Consider the following 16,077-nt stretch of genomic DNA (forward strand, 5'->3'; position numbering starts at 1 on the left):
AGCCCAGCATGCAGGGTTTTGAAGTTTTCAGAAACCTCAGTACTCTAAGGTGGAGTAGGTAGCTTGGAATTTGAGTCAACATCTCCAAGACCTGGGGCAGTTGCCTGGTGACATGAGAGTAACGTGAACCAGAGTCCTCATCATTCAAATGAAACAAGAACTGTCATACACATCCTGATTTGGTTTTTCTTTAAGCTCACACTTTTCAGTACAAGTGAAATGTTTTTAGTAAAATTTATCCATCTAGCTCACAAAATTCCAAGTTTTGAGGTTGTTGCAACAAATACACCTTGTCCACAGGTATTTAATTATTTTTTAATTGGAGGAAAATAGCTCTACAATGTTGTATTGGTTTCTGCTGCACAGCAACGCAAATCAGCCATAATGAGACATATTATCAGTTCCCTCTTGAGCCTCCCTCCGCTCCCGCATCCCACCCCTCTAGGTCATTACAGAGCACCAGGCTGGACTCCCTGAGTTATAACAGCAGCTTCTCACCAACTATCTATTTTACACATGATAGCATATATACTGGAGAAGGAAATGGCAACCCACTCCAGTGCTCTTGCCTGGAGAATCCTGTGGACAGAGGAGCCAGGTGGGCTGCCGTCTATGGGGTCGCACAGAGTCGGGCACGACTGAAGCCACTTAGCAGCAGCAGCAGCAGTGTATTTATGTCAGTGCTACTGTCTCCATTCGTCCAGTCTCTCCCTCCCCCACTGTGCCCACAAGTCCACTCTCTGCATCTGAGTCTCCATTCCTTCCCTGCGTCTCGGTTCATCAGTGCCATTTCTCTAGTTTCCATACATGTATGTTAATATACGGTAATTGGTTTTTCTCTTTCTGACTTGCTTCACTCTGTATAAGAGGTTCTAGGTTCTTAAAAGTGAAGCAAACTGGCTTTTAAAAACTTATGAATGAATTAGAATATGCTTTAATCACTGCTTTCCCCTTTCGTTCCTGGCTATTTATAATAAATGATTGGGGCATTTAGGTAGCCTTAAGCATGTAAGGTAAGAAGAGTGAAACAGGTAACAACTGACAGTTACTCAATTACTAGAAATAAAACTGTAGGAATCTAGTTTCTCCGGCCTACACTGCAAATGAAAAATAAGGGGATACTTTAGCCATTGAAGAAACATTGCATGGCATCGATTAGAGGAACTAAGCTTCAAAGAGGTTAAAGAATCTGGCCACTGTCATGCAAACTGTGGTATCAAGAACACAGGTTTGACTCCAACACCTCCACCAACCTCAAAAACAGGCAGAAGGTAAAATGCTGATAATTCAGAAAAATCTTTCCACATCATTCCCAAATGCCACTCCTTATCCATTAGCTAATTTCTGGAAGTGCCACCATTAACAATTTGCTTCTTTGGTCTGAGACTTTGTCTGGCATTATCCTTGTAGGGAACCACACACAGATCATATTCCTGTGAATGAATTAAGTAAATATTTTCCAAACGCTAGTTTGAGTAGGATGAAAGCGAAGAGGGCATGGGAAGGTCTATGGCAGAAGCAGGGCCTGGGGAGGAGAACAAGAGGAAATTGATGAGGGAAGATGGTGAAGGGTGCAAAGCATTTGGTCTGGGAGAATGTGCAGTTGACCAGAGGCTGGACTTACTGTTGTAATGAAATTGTTCTCCAGAATATGTTCATTCCGTGTGTCCCTTACTCTCTGCCTTTAAGTATTCATTCTTGGGGCTTCGGGCTTCCCTGATAGCTCAGTTGGTAAAGAATCCATCTGCAATACAGGAGACCCCAGTTTGATTCCCCGGTCTAGAAGATCCATTGGAGAAGGGATAGGCTACCCACTCCAGCATTCCTGGGCTTCCCTTGTGGCTCAGCTGTTAAAGAATCTGCCTGCAGGGCGGGAGACCTGGGTTGTATCCCTGGGTTGGGATAGGGAGAAGGGAAAGGCTCTATCCTTGGAGAAGGGAAAGGCTACCCACTCCAGTATTCTGGCCTGGAGAATTCCATGGACTATATAGTCCGTGAGTTCGCAAAGAGTCGGACCTGACTGAGTGACTTTCACTTTTACTTTCTTTCTTGGGGCTTCCCAGGTGGCTCAGTGGTAAAGAATCTGCCTGCCAGTGCAGGAGATCCAGGAGATGTGAGTTCTATCGCTGGGTCAGGAAGATCCCCTGGAGAAGGAAATGACAACCCAATCCAGTAATTTTGCCTGGAAAATCTCATGATCAGAGGAACCTGGTGGGCTACAGTTCATGGGGTCACAAAGAGTCGGACGTGACTGAGCACACACTCATTGTTTCTCAGTATTTGCCTATTATAAACAGCTGTTTTGTGTTGATCACATTTCAGAAGATTACTTCTGATATTTTTTATTCAAGAGATGCACATCTGTAAGTGATGCTCCCCCAAATTACAGAGTTGAATCAAATGAGATCTTCAAACTTGCCTTCCTCTTAGTCCATTTCATTGTTTTTATAATCTCTTTGAGTGACTTAGAGATATCTTAGTCAATACATCTCGGATCTTCTGGCCTCTCAAAATGACTCTCCAGGGTCGACAAGCTTTAGTGAGTAATTGTTCCAGCTATTTTTATTGTACCTGTATATCTATCCATGCTTCCTTTCCCTACTAATGAGGCTCTTTGAGAATCTTCTGTAATGACAATTCTCTTCAGTTTATTGCAAACTGAAATATATGAAAAATTCAGCTCTTTAGTACTTTCTTCAGTTATTTTAATTACAGTGGAATTGGGGGAATTTTTCCGTACTAAAATTAATCATTATCTTTAATCAAATCTCAAAGGATAACAGTAAAAGTCTGATGTGAAATGGATCAGAGTGACAGGATGACTTGAAAGGTTTTGCTTGGCTCAGGAACACTGCCAACATAGGGTTTAAAGCAGCAATGCTTAAAATGCCAATACAGTGATTTTTTTTTTTTTTAACCAAATTCTATAACATGAGCATCCTATCTGCACAGATAGGATCTGCATATGATGGGGACTGCATGGTCAGATCCATGAGACGTTCACCCAAAAAGCACTCATTGAAGACTTACTATCCACCGACCATGCTGCTGCTGCTAAGTCGCTTCAGTTGTGCCTGACTCTGTGCGACCCCATAGACGGCAGCCCACCAGGCTCCCCCGTCCCTGGGATTCTCCAGGCAAGAACACTGGAGTGGGTTGCCATTTCCTTCTCCAATGCATGAAAGTGAAAGGTGAAAGTGAAGTTGCTCAGTCGTATCCAACTCTTAGCCAAGCCATGAACTGCAGCCCACCAGGCTTCTCTATCCATGGGATTTTCCAGGCAAGAGTACTGGAGTGGGGTGCCATTGCCTTCTCCATCCACTGTCCATACTTAGACCCTATTGTTCCTGCCTACCAGGAGGTATGATCTTCCGAAGGTAAAACAATTCACCAACATAGAACATTTACTGAAAACCATATTAAACTGATTTAGTGGTTAACTTTAGGGTTGGTTATCAGAGTAAAAGATAAAAGAGCCAGTCCAGAGGATGACCTGTATAACCAGGGCCATCACCTGATAGAGCAGGTCTGGACAAAGTTAGTTTTATAATTTAATTTTAAATTTACTAGAAGATGATTTTACAGGGTCTGCAATTGGATAGGTAGATCTCCAAGGCTGTGTATATGTGTTGGTATACTTTGCTAAAACCACCAGTAAACAGTCTGTTCTTTTGGGTGACACATACTGTTAGACTTTGAAGCAACATCATTTATGGATTTTTTTTTTTCCTGTGTATTATTAAAGAAAGATGGAGGAGACTCTGACCTCACTGTTACTCCAGTTCAGTTGTTCTCAGGCTTGTATAATAGTAAGAATCTCCTAGGGTATTTGCAATACATATGGTATCAAACACCCAGGATCTGAGGCTCTCAGGAGGCCACTGGGGGGTCTGTATTGTTAACAAACTTCCCATGTGAGTCTTCTGAGCAATTGGGAAACACTGCTCTAGTTCATCTGGCATAAGATTAATTCTAGGTATAGACTTTTTACCCACCGTCTTTCCTCTATATTTCTCCTGCTTTCCCTCATTAGGATTTTTTAAAAAAAATCTTAAGATGAGCTAATTTGTTTTAAATTCACTGTGTTAGTCTCCAGGCTGGGGTAGGTGATATACAGTTTTCCCAGAAACCTGGTTTTTTTTTTTTTTGATCTTCTTTTCCCACAATTTAATCAAGTGTTAAGGTGAAAAATCTAGTTCTTCTCTGTGGAGTGGCTCATAACAAAGAAGAGGAATTAATTTACACTGCCTGGTGTCAGGATGTAATATGATTATGTTGGCAAGGCTATAAAAAGCAGTAGCTAAAGCTCATGAAAAAAAAAAGTTCCAAAGAGGTCACTGTTAGAGCAGATGGATAAGGCAAGTGCCTGATCATTTAGTAATTACTGAGTAAAAGGATATTCGGGCCAACGTGTGTATAGCTAGGGCAGCTTGAAGAAGGTCACCAAATCATAATTATAGCTTTCAAAGGGAGAGTTCAGAATTCTATAGTAAAACGCATTTTTATCTGTCTTGCTGTATAAAAATGACTAAAAGATCTGGTGAATACAGTGCAGTCAACTGTCAGTTACTCCTAGGGAATCTAGAAGTAGGTTTCCTTTGCTGTATCCTTTGGGATCTTCTCTACTTAGTAATCAGAAAATGTCTTTGCATAGTACAAACTTATTTTCGTATTTTAACCAAAACAAAGACAAAGTACAGAAAAAAATTAATAAAGTCTAATATCAAACCAAAACATCTTGGAATATTTAAAGAAACATTTACACTGACCTCTGTTTTCAGTGAATTCTGCTAATTGTTGTGACGCAACTAAAAATAACAGTAATTAAAGATAAAATCATACCATGTGCCATAGGAATTTGCTTCCATTTTATTCCATAAAAAGATTTAAGGGCATTTGAATGTGTGTGTTCACAATTATATAATTATACTGAATAGGTATATTATATAATAGTTAATAAGAAGTATGAAGAACAATTTTTATTCAAACTTATCCATATTATTTCAATCATATGATCTTCATTTTTAAGATTCAAAATTGAATTAAAGTTTTTATATCAGATGAATTGCTTGAATACTGTTTTGAGTTTGGTTTAACATTCTGGAAAATATGTTGTTCTGGGAGAGAAAATACGTGTATGATAAGTGGCATAGTAGGTGAGTTTTATGTGACTTCTAGATTCCTAGCTTCACTACTCTAATTACTTTTATTCTATTGTCATGTATTCTCAATGTCCATGGGATTTCCCAGGCAAGAATACTAGAGTGGGTTGCCATTTCCTTCTCCAGGGCATCTTGCCAACCCAGGGATCGAACCCACATCTTCTGCGTCTCCTGCATTGGCAGGCGGATTCTTGACCACTCGCGCCACCTGGAAAGCCCTACTATTCTACTGTAATCTCTTCTCACAGAAGTTCAGTTACCTCATTGAGATAATCCCCACCCTCTGTATCTCTGACATTTGTTATAAGGATTAAATAAAATAATGTATATGAGGCAGTTTTCTACCTTGCTAAGTAAAGACTCTATTAAGAGTAGCTCTTTTAAATGCATATGGATGATAATTATGTTAATTATCAACTAGGATTTTTTTTACTTCTTTATATTACTTTTAATGCCTTCTATAGACACTGTTCCCTGAGGAGTGGTATTATCTAGATTAAAAGTTCACTAACTTTTTTATTAGCTTTTAAAAATGAAAACAAATTGTTATTTGCAAATAATTTGACTTTTGGGGAGAAAAATCTTTTTTGAGTTGTGTGAGACCAGAGAACTGAGAACACACCTTAGAATGGGAGAGGGCATTTGATGACATAAGAGTTCCTGTTTCTGGGAGGGAATTGAATCACTGACTGTCTGGCAGAAGAGTTCAAGATGTGAGGAGGCTCTCGGCATTGTCTCATTCCTCGGGGTGGTGCCCAGGACACCCTGAGTTGAGCCAGAGGAAGATTAAGAAGTAGAAATTTGAATGGGGTTAGGAAATCCAAGTGTAGAAAGAACTAGGTCTTGATTCCCAGGGAAACTGAGCATCTTAAAGAGGTTTCTTACCTTCTATAACCTTAGAGAGACAGAAAAGCAATGGTAAGCTTCAGCAGATGGGGCTGAGAGTGCTTCATGGAGTTCCGTGGCCCCCAGAGAGGTGTAGGAGTGACTGAAATAACCTCAAGATGGACACAATGTGGTTTAAATAGGCATGGACCCTAAATATCCTGAGGTTGGAACCATGAGAAGGCAGCTCTACTTGAGGTTATGGTTGGGAACCATGTACCTTCCATGTACCTAATAAGTTTCAGGAATTTAATGGCAGTGGCAGTGCCTTACACTGTGTATGGGACAATGGTTCATCCCCTTTTTGTGAGCATTTGTATGTCCTTACTGAGTATCTCAAACAAATCTCCTTGGAGGATGTCACTGATATTATGTCATACCTGGAGAAAGGTGAATAGCTAAGATCTTACCTGTAGAGACTGGGTGCAAAGCAAGGATGCTGAAGTATTGCATGGGTATATATGGTGGATTGTGTTCCTTCAGTGGTAAAGGCAAACCATGGCTGAGAGGCTATTGAACTAGACATTGTACAGAACATATTCTCTTAGCCAAATTTATAGGAGCAAAATATTTACCAGTTGCTGATTGGATGAAGTCAGCAATTTAAATAATCAAGTTGTTAGGTATAGAGGCCTTGTTGGGATGGGACCATGGTTTTACTGGTGTAGTAATCCACTTTGGGGGGTACCATTCTTCTGTTCCACACTTAAGAACAGGCCAAATAGGACCGTTAAATGGAGAAGCAGTGGGGATAACAACCCTTCACTCAGTTCCTCTTATATAACAGATTTTAATCCCTGTAGACCTTGTTTTAAATTACCTTGAGTCATGTTAACTATTTTAACTGGGGAAGGTGTGGGGGAAGTCATGGGTTCTTATTTTGTCAAGCCAATTTGTAAGTGTCATAGCCTTAATTTGATTTTCATTTATTTTTCATTGGGTCAGTGTCCATATCCATGCCCGTGAGATATTTTAGAGCAATGAGTGCTATAACCATGGGGAATTTAAGCAATACAAAAAATTCTGAAGTTTAAGGTGAGGCATACATATTTGTCCTCTCTTACGTTCAGTGACTCTCCTAAGTAAATACCCCATTATGGGAGATAAGATGTTTAAATTAATGGGATTCTCAGGTATAATTGTAATTTTAGCTCTAGTATTGGTTAAAGCCATAAAGGTTTGCCACTTGGTGAATTTCAGCAGATATTAGAGTTAATTTAAGCCCATTTGGAAAGGCACAGGAGCCTTTGAATGATGAATGAACTTTCATCATTCTCTATGTAAATTCAATCAGTAAATTTTGAATTTTCAGCTGGGTCAAATTGTGGACTTTTGTTTTAGGTTGTTTTTGTATCAAGGTTTATTTCTTTTCTTATTTTGTTTATCTTTATATTGTTTTTGCTCACTAGACATACTTGGGGGTGAAGGATGATCCTCTCTACCTTGATTATATTTGCAAGTTACTTCCTCCAGAGACCTTCAAATTAGTAATATCAGAGTTGAAATGGTTGATTTATATGGTTTTAAGACCTTGGGCTTAGATTGGGTTTGATTTAACCTCTTTCTGATACCACAAGGGTTCCCCTATAATCCCAAGAGTCAGGAGCTTTGTTGCAATAGACATAGGCAGCAGAGTGGTACAGGGAAAGAGTGCTGGGCCTACAACCCAAGCATGATGGATCCAAACCATCCTCTGCTATGGTCCCTTTCCTAGCACGTGGGCTTCCTGTCCTGTTTTTCTTTCTCTTTTCCTCTGTACCAATTTCCTGGAAATATTTTTATTTTCTAGCCATGTAAAGTTGCAGTTTTCCGTTTGTGTCTGCACATTCACCGGTGGTACAGACCTTCTGGGTGGTTATGGGGAAGCACTTAGGAGCCGAATGGCCTTCCTCATCAGTGGGTGCCTCTTCCTCCAGGGAATGTCAGTATCCCTCGGGTAAGGGTCCACATCAAGTAGAGTCATTTTATCCATGACTCGGAAGGAGGCCATAAGGCCCCTGACTGCAAGCTCTGCTCTCTGGTGTTCTGGAAAGCAGCAGTACTAAGCAAAGCCTAGGTGCATTGGCTATGGGTTTTACTTCAGGAGAGCAGTTAAGTGGGTCTTCCCTGGTAGCTCAGCTAGTAAAGAATCTGCCTGCAGTGCAAATCCCGAGTTCGAATTCTGGGTCGGGAAGGTCCCTTGGAGAAGGGATAGGCTACCTACTCCAGTATTCTTGGGCTTCCCTGGTGGCTCAGACTGTAAAGAATCCACCTGCAGTGCGGGACACTTGGGTTTGATCTCTGGGTTGGGAGGATCCCCTGGAGGAGCACATGGCAACCCACTCCAGTATTCTTGCCTGGAGAATCCCCATGGAGAGAGGAGCCTGGCGGGTTGCAGCCTATGGAGTCACAAAGAGTCAGACACCACTGAGCTACTAAGCACAGCAGTTGAGTATCAAGGGCTCCTTCTTCCCTCCCACCCTTTTTTTATTTCACCAGCCCCTGGGCCACAGGCCACCACGTACACCTCAATAACCCTGGGGGTCAGGAGAGCAGAAGCAACTGCAGCAAGGGGCGTGACAGCACAGGAAACCAGCAAGGTCACTACCCTTTGATGAACAGCATCACTGGGATACCATGCTCAATTCTGTGTCGGGTGGCGGGCTCCTTTCTTTTCACAAACCTCACAAAAGGTTGTCTCTGGGCCTGTCTCACAGCTGCACAGTTATAGCTTCTCCAGGCAGCCAGTGACAGTCACCAGGCTAGACTCAATGACCTAGCCTGACCTTGGTAAACAAGACGGAAGAACCAACTGGTTATGGTGCTGTGTTTTCACGCCTTTACAGCTGGGAGCCTCAGAGACCACCTGCCAAAGACGGACTAAACCTGCCAGCACCATTGTGCCCAGTTCACTTCAGTTCAGCTGCTCATTCGTGTCTGTGCTGGGTATAGTCAACTAACAGTTCTCATCTAGGAGACAGAGCGTATAGGGGCCAAAAGAGAGCAGCGACTGACAAACACAGCAAAGTGCCAACACAGGACATAGTTCAGACCTGCCAGAAACCACTGGTTCCATCTCAGGCCATCTGCATCGCATCATGGGAGCAGATAAGTTGACCGAGAACAGATAATTAAAACTGACTAGGTGTCCTCAGTTGGGTATGTTGTGTGGTTCATGACAGCAGAGTTTTTTGGTTTTTTTTTTAATTAAATTTATTTCTTTTTAATTGAAGGATACTTGCCTTACAATATTGTGTTGTTTTCTGCCAAACATCACATGAATCAGCCATAGATATACCTATGTCCCCTCCCTCTTAAACCTCCTTCCCACCTCCCTCCCCATCCCACCCCTAGGTTGTTACGTAGCCTTGGTTTGAGTTCTCTGAGTCATACAGCAAATTCCCATTGGCTATCTATTTTACATATGGTAATGTATATGTTCCTGTGTTACTTTCTCCATACATCCCACCCTCTCCTTCCTCCCCCATCCCCTGTGTCCATAGGTCTGTTCTCTGTGTCGACAGCAGGGATTTTATTGCCTCTTATTCATGTCTCTGATTAGGGAAAGATGAGTGTCTTGAGGATATGGGGATGGTTAAACACACAGCACTTAACAGCACACGATTAGTCACATGTATTCACAGCCCAGGGAGAAGGGCACTTACTTAGTAGCACAGTGAAAAACCAAGGACTGTGGGAGGCGGACTTTATAGTAACAAGAGGGTGTGGTGCCTTCTGGTTCTCATAAGAGGCTGTGATGGACTTGTTTGAATAATTCTGTAGGCTGATAGGAAACCACAAACCACCACTCAGGGATAAGCAGGAACTGTGCGTGGTGCCTCTGATAAAGAGGGTTATTTAGCTAGGGTACATTATCCACAGGAGCAGAGTGTGGAGGGAAACTTATGATTCAGCCATTTGAAGCCCTTCTAGTTTTTGTAGATATCAGGTCAGCTTGTAATACTGAGGCTTAATTTTAGGCCTGACATCTCCTGGAAAAATGAATCTTGTGGATGATCGTGAATTGGTTGGAAATGTACACCAGAGAGAAGAAACTTTAATGTGGAAGTAATGATTTTACTTTGAATCACAGGACTATTTTCTGCTATGAAGGGAGAATAGGGATCTGCAAGTTAAAATAAGTTCTGTTAAAGAAGAATGTCGTTATATTATTGTACATTTTTTTATGACTGAGTGAAATGAATATCTTGCTATTATTGGAATCAAAAATTATTGAAACTTAGAACTCCCTTTACTGACACTTTCGAAGGCTTAATGTCCTTTAAAAAAATCTTAGGACGCAGCACCCTAAAATGTAGGATAAAATATTTTTGAAAGTCTTAAAAGTCTCACTTAAAAGTGAATGTTTGTATTGGCAAATAAGAGAATACTTTCATGAACCCAGAAGAATGAGAAATCACAGGTCTAGAGGCAGGTTAATTCTGTACCCAGAGGCTTCCCTGGGTTTCCTAGTGATTCACAGCTTCTGTTTTAAAGAACTGTGATCTGGGGAAAAGGAAAGAAACTTTGGACCCACTCAAGTTGAGAAATCAGATAGAGATAAAGGTTTAATCTGCTCAAAGGGTAATATCAAAACCCTTAACCTTCAAAGGAAGGCAGGAAGAATACCTGCCAGTCTTGGCCTCGCCTCGGGTGGCAAAGGGAAAAAGGGATATCTCCATCATTTACGAGCAAAAGTGGAACCTCGTTCAGATTTGCAGCTCTGTAGCCTTTTCATCACGCACTGGAGAAGGAAATGGCAACCCACTCCAGTGTTCTTGCCTGGAGAATCCCAGGGACGGGGGAGCCTCATGGGCTGCCATCTATGGGTCGCACAGAGTTGGACATGACTGAAGCGACTTAGCAGCAGCAGCAGTCTGTATAATGTGAAAAATTCCATGCTGAGAATTTAAAGCAAACCAATTTGGTAGTGCCCCAGATACCCAGTGGCGGCAAATTCAGAGCCTATGTAGAAAAAAATACTTGAACTCAGGTCTTGTGTAATTTCAAGGAAAATGCTTTAAAAAAAAAAAAAAGACATGAAATCACAATCCCAAATCGTAAAACATGCCAGAAAAGGAAATTCACCATGAGAAAGAGTCTACATAAACAATAAGCAACAATCAGACTATAAAGAATTCTGATATTGGAATTATTTTTATAGCATCAAAAAAAATGTTTAGTATATTTGAAGAGAAGTGAGTATATTTAAATTATTTGTGACTAAGGAATAAGATACTATAATACAACAAAGCAGAGTTGAAAAATGCATTGTCTAAAATGAAAAATATAATAATTAGAAATTAAAACTTGATATATAGCTTATACAATAGATTAGGCACAGATGAAGACCTAATATATGTATGTATTAGACGTAAATATATATCTATTTATTATAATGGTGGTGGTTTAGTTGCTAAAGTCACGTCTGACTCTTACAAACCTATGAACTGTAGCCTGCCAGGCTCCTTTGTCCATGGGATTCTCCAGGCAAGAATACTGGAATGGGTTGCCATTTCCTTCTCCAGGGGATCTTCCCAACCCAGGAGTTGAACCTGGGTCTCCTCCATTGCAGGCAGATTCTCTACTGACTCATCTATGAGGGAAGCCCTTTAAGTTATTTGTGACTATTTATTATAATAGACTCATGTTATTATGGAGACTGAAAAATCCCATCCCCTGCAGTCAGCAGGCTGGAGACCCAGGAGCTGATAGTGTTGTTCTGCTCTGACGATAAGGCCTGAGAAGCAGGAGAGCTGATAGTTTAAGTTCCAGTCAAGTCTGAATCTGAAGGTAGGGGGACATGGATGTATACCTTAACAGAATACAGACACAAAAAGCATGTTCTCTCCTACTCAGCCTTTTGTTCCAGTAAGGCCTTCAATAGATTAGATTACATTGGGGCAGGCAATCTGCTTTGCTCATTCTGTTGATTCAAATGTTAATCTCATCCAGAAATACCTCATAGGCACACCCAGAATAATGATTAAGCAAATATCTCAGTACCCTGTAGCCTATTTCAAACTGACCATCAGAAAAGTTCTTAACAGCAAAAATGAAATAAAGTAGGCTAGTATTGTGAAGTGCTTGTAGAAGGCAGCTTCAACCTAGAGTGGCATACCTTGCAAGAATGAAAATAAATTAGATTTTTTTCAGACATGCTAAAACCAGTAACTATCCCTGTGCAGAAATTCCTAAAGGCGGGATTATATCCAGGAAAAAGGGGAGACTTTATGTCATAATTCAGCTGGACACAACTGAAGTGACTTAGCACACATGTGTGTCATAATTGCAGTGTGCAAAAAAGAACATTGTGGAAATATAATAGTACTAATTGATGCTTTTGAACTGTGGTGTTGGAGAAGACTCTTGAGAGTCCCTTGGACTGCAAGGAGATCAAACCAGTCCATCCTAAAGGAAATTAGTCTTGAATATTCATGGGAAGGACTGATGCTGAAGCTGAAGCTCCAATACCCTGGCCACCTGATGCGAAGAACTGACTCACTGGAAAGGACCTGATGCTGGGAAAGTCTGAGGGCAGGAGGAGAAGTGGACGGCAGAGGATGAGATGGTTGGATGGCATCACCAACTCAATGGACATGAGTTTGAGTAAGCTCCAGGAGTTGGTGAGGGACAGGGAGGCCTGGCATGCTGCAGTCCATGGGGTTACAAAGAGTCGGACATGACTGGAGCGACTGAACTGAACTGAACTGATAGATATATAAAGTGAAGTGAAGTGAAAGTGTTAGACACTCTGTTGTGTCCAACTCTTTGAAACCCCATGGACTGTAGCCCACCAGGCTCCTCTGTCCATGGAATTCTTCAGGCAAGAATACTGGAGTGGGTTGCCATGTTCTTCAGGGGATCTTCTCAACCTGGGGACAGAACCTGGGTCTCCAGCATTGCAGGCAGATTCTTACAGTCTCAGCCACCAATATAGAGGAAATGCAATTCTTAAGAGATATGTACTAAAATATTTAGATATAAAAGTGTTGGGTTATTAGAAAGCAACGAAAATTCTGTGTGTATGTGTATATGCTTAGAGAAAGAGATTAAATATAGCAAACTGTTAATAATTATTGAAATCAAGTGAAGGTTATACCCTGTTCCTTCGACAACATTTGCAGGAAAACACTATAACTTCAAGCCATTTATTTACTAATCCTAGAGTTTTACTGTATTTGTATATAGTCATATATTATTTTAAAAATAATTTTTTCTGTGATTGACAGAAACCTAGATATTGGTGGTATCTTTCTATGAATCCTCCAAGATCATCAGCAATAGTTTAAGTCCTTACAGTAGTTAACAGAGACCACATTAGTAGTTACATCCTTTGTCACAAATCAAGGGACCATATGTATATGTGTCTATTTCTGGAATCTATTTTAGTATATTTTTCTATTTGTCTGTCCTTGAAGAATATTACATTATTTTAATAACTCATACTCTGTAATGAATTTTCATGTCTGAAAGTATTCTCAAACCTTGTAATGAATCTTCAGGACCAATAGCGCTGTCTTTTTTTCTTCCTTTTAAGAAATGAAGCTATTCTTGGTTTGTTGGATTTGCAATACTTTTTTAAAACTTATTCCTCCTATTGTGGGTTTTCTTACAAATGTTTCTTTTTAATAACCTTCTAATCTTCACATCAGTCTCAATTTTCAGACATTGCACCTTGCACACATATTTATTATGTGACTTGAAAGTTTTCATGGTTCCCCAGGGCTCACAGGAATAAATGCAGTCTCCTTTATAGTGAAATTCATCGCAACTTGGGTTCTAGTTTTGACCATGGTCCAACTTGTTTTCCCAAATCTTTGTGGCATAATACTCTATTATAGCCAGTGTTTCCTTTTCCTTTATTTGTAACTTGCCTTCTACACTCCCACCTTCATGATTTAGCTAAAGATATTTCTTTGGCTTGGTAAAACCTTTTTATTTTCTTTCTATCTTCCTAAATATTAAGGCCAGTATGTGTTCTACGGCTTCTGTGAGGTCTTTCTTAATTGCCCCACAAATTCAATAACATTTCTAAATTTGTTATAGTATTTTCCATTTATACCACTTATTTAAATATATCACACATTGACTTCTATTTTTACATTTCTTTTAATATTGTTGTTGTTTAGGCTCTAAGTTGTGTCCTGACTCTGTTGTGAACTCATGGATTGAAGCCTGCCAGGTTCCTCTGTCTGTGGAATTTTCTAGGCAAGAATACTGGAGTGGGTTGCCATTTCCTTCTCCAGGGGATCTTCCTGACCCAGGAATCGATACCCTGTCTCCTGCATTGGCATGTGGGTTCTTTACCACTGAGCCACCAGGGAAGCCCATTCTTTTAATATGCATGATTTTTGTTTGTACGTTAGGTCACAGACTCTTTCTTCTAGAGTGAGAACCTTGTATTATGTTTCTTTTGTGTATCCCCACTGTGATTATCACAGTCTTTAGTCTTACTTGGCACTAGTTACCCAGAATTCTGCACTGAGTTTAGGAGATATTAGATGCATATTAACAGTTTGTTGAATGAAGACTGAGGCTTTGTTCAACAAATATTTGGTGAGATGTAATAGAAGGAGCAAGGGATGAGGTGTCAGATGAAATGAGTTCTCGTCTTGCTTCTGTCACTTGCTAGCTGGTTGCTTGTAGCCAAACCATTTTACTTCCGTGATGCTCAGGTTCCTCTCCTTTACAATGAAGACAGTGATGACTTCCCCACAGCACAGAACTGCATGAGCTTATTCTCATTAAAAGGCTTTGAAAGCGTGTGTACTCCACATATGCTTATGCCATTTTTCATATTATGAAAATCTTCATTACAGAAAATTTGGAAAACACAAAGTTCAAAGAAAAAATATAAAACATTTATAATACTACTACTAGGAAAGAACCTACTGCTAAAATTTTGGTGTATTTCCCTTGCCATGTTTTTCTGTGCATATGTTTTTAAATTAATTTGTATGTGTGTATATATATATATACATTTATGTATAGGTTTTGGACGTTTTTGTTATGTCAGTTGAGTATATTTTAGTACAGTTTTTTCATGAGGACTTTTTTTCTGTTGAGCTTATATAACAAAAATAACAAAATTTTTTATTTTTAAAAAGTTCTTTGTAAAACCTAAATGCATTCATATAAATAATTTTTCTTCTATTAATTGTAGGTTGATATGAATATACATAATTTGATGAAAAAATATTTCAGTGGTATGATTTTTCTCTCTGAAGTACTTGCTATTTTATGGGGAATTTCTTTTGCCTATATGACCCAGAAATTTTCTCAAAACAATTTTAAAGCTTTTCTCACTGTGATCTTGACTGAATATTGGGCTTGATGAAACTACAGTGATTTCCTCTCCTGTAAAAAAAAATAAAATACTTAAGAGAACTCAGAGAACAAATCAGAACTTGAAAAGGTTCAATCATTTCCTTGCTTTTCTCAGTTGGAAGGAAGAAGAAGGATGAAAATTAAACTCATTCAAAAAGACAGTAAGAGATGTCCCAGAGAATTTTTCTTTGACTTGAGGAAATAGAAGAAAAAAATCATACTGGAACTTTTAAAGTTGTACACTTAAAGTCTCTTCAGATCAGATCAGATCAGTCACTCAGTTGTGTCCGACTCTTTGCAACCCCATGAATCACAGCACGCCAGGCCTCCCTGTCCATCACCAACTCCCGGAGTTCACTCAGACTCACGTCCATCAAGTCAGTGATGCCATCCAGCCATCTCATCCTCTGTTGTCCCCTTCTCCTCTTGCCCCCAATCCCTCCCAGCATCAGAGTCTTTTCCAATGAGTCAACTCTTCACATGAGGTGGCCAAAGTACTGGAGTTTAAGCTTCAGCATCATTCCTTCCAAAGAAATCCCAGGGCTGATCTCCTTCAGAATGGACTGGTTGGATCTCCTTGCAGTCTAAGGGACTCTCAAGAGTCTTCTCCAACACCACTGTTCAAAAGCATCAATTCTTTGGCGCTCAGCCTTCTTCACAGTCCAACTCTCACATCCATTCATGACCACAGGAAAAACCATAGCCTTGACTAGACGGACCT

The 16,077-nt window shown here is 40.2% G+C and overlaps 1 protein-coding gene across 9 annotated transcripts in view; it reads left to right on the forward strand.

Moving 5' to 3' along the window:
• PKIB (cAMP-dependent protein kinase inhibitor beta) overlaps positions 1 to 16,077 on the forward strand; it is a 121,531-nt gene that overhangs the window by 81,953 nt on the left and 23,501 nt on the right. Inside the window, exon 5 of one of the 9 annotated variants that reach the window (XR_006542466.2) lies at positions 8,873 to 9,177. The exons of the other annotated variants lie outside the window; for them this stretch is intronic. The gene's annotated coding sequence lies outside the window, so the exon portion shown is untranslated. Of the gene's footprint in view, positions 1 to 8,872; positions 9,178 to 16,077 lie in introns of those variants that run through there. 9 annotated transcript variants of the gene reach the window in all.

The sequence above is a fragment of the Bubalus bubalis genome, chromosome 10 (genome assembly GCF_019923935.1).
Source record: "Bubalus bubalis isolate 160015118507 breed Murrah chromosome 10, NDDB_SH_1, whole genome shotgun sequence".
Classification (NCBI taxonomy): domain Eukaryota; kingdom Metazoa; phylum Chordata; class Mammalia; order Artiodactyla; family Bovidae; genus Bubalus; species Bubalus bubalis.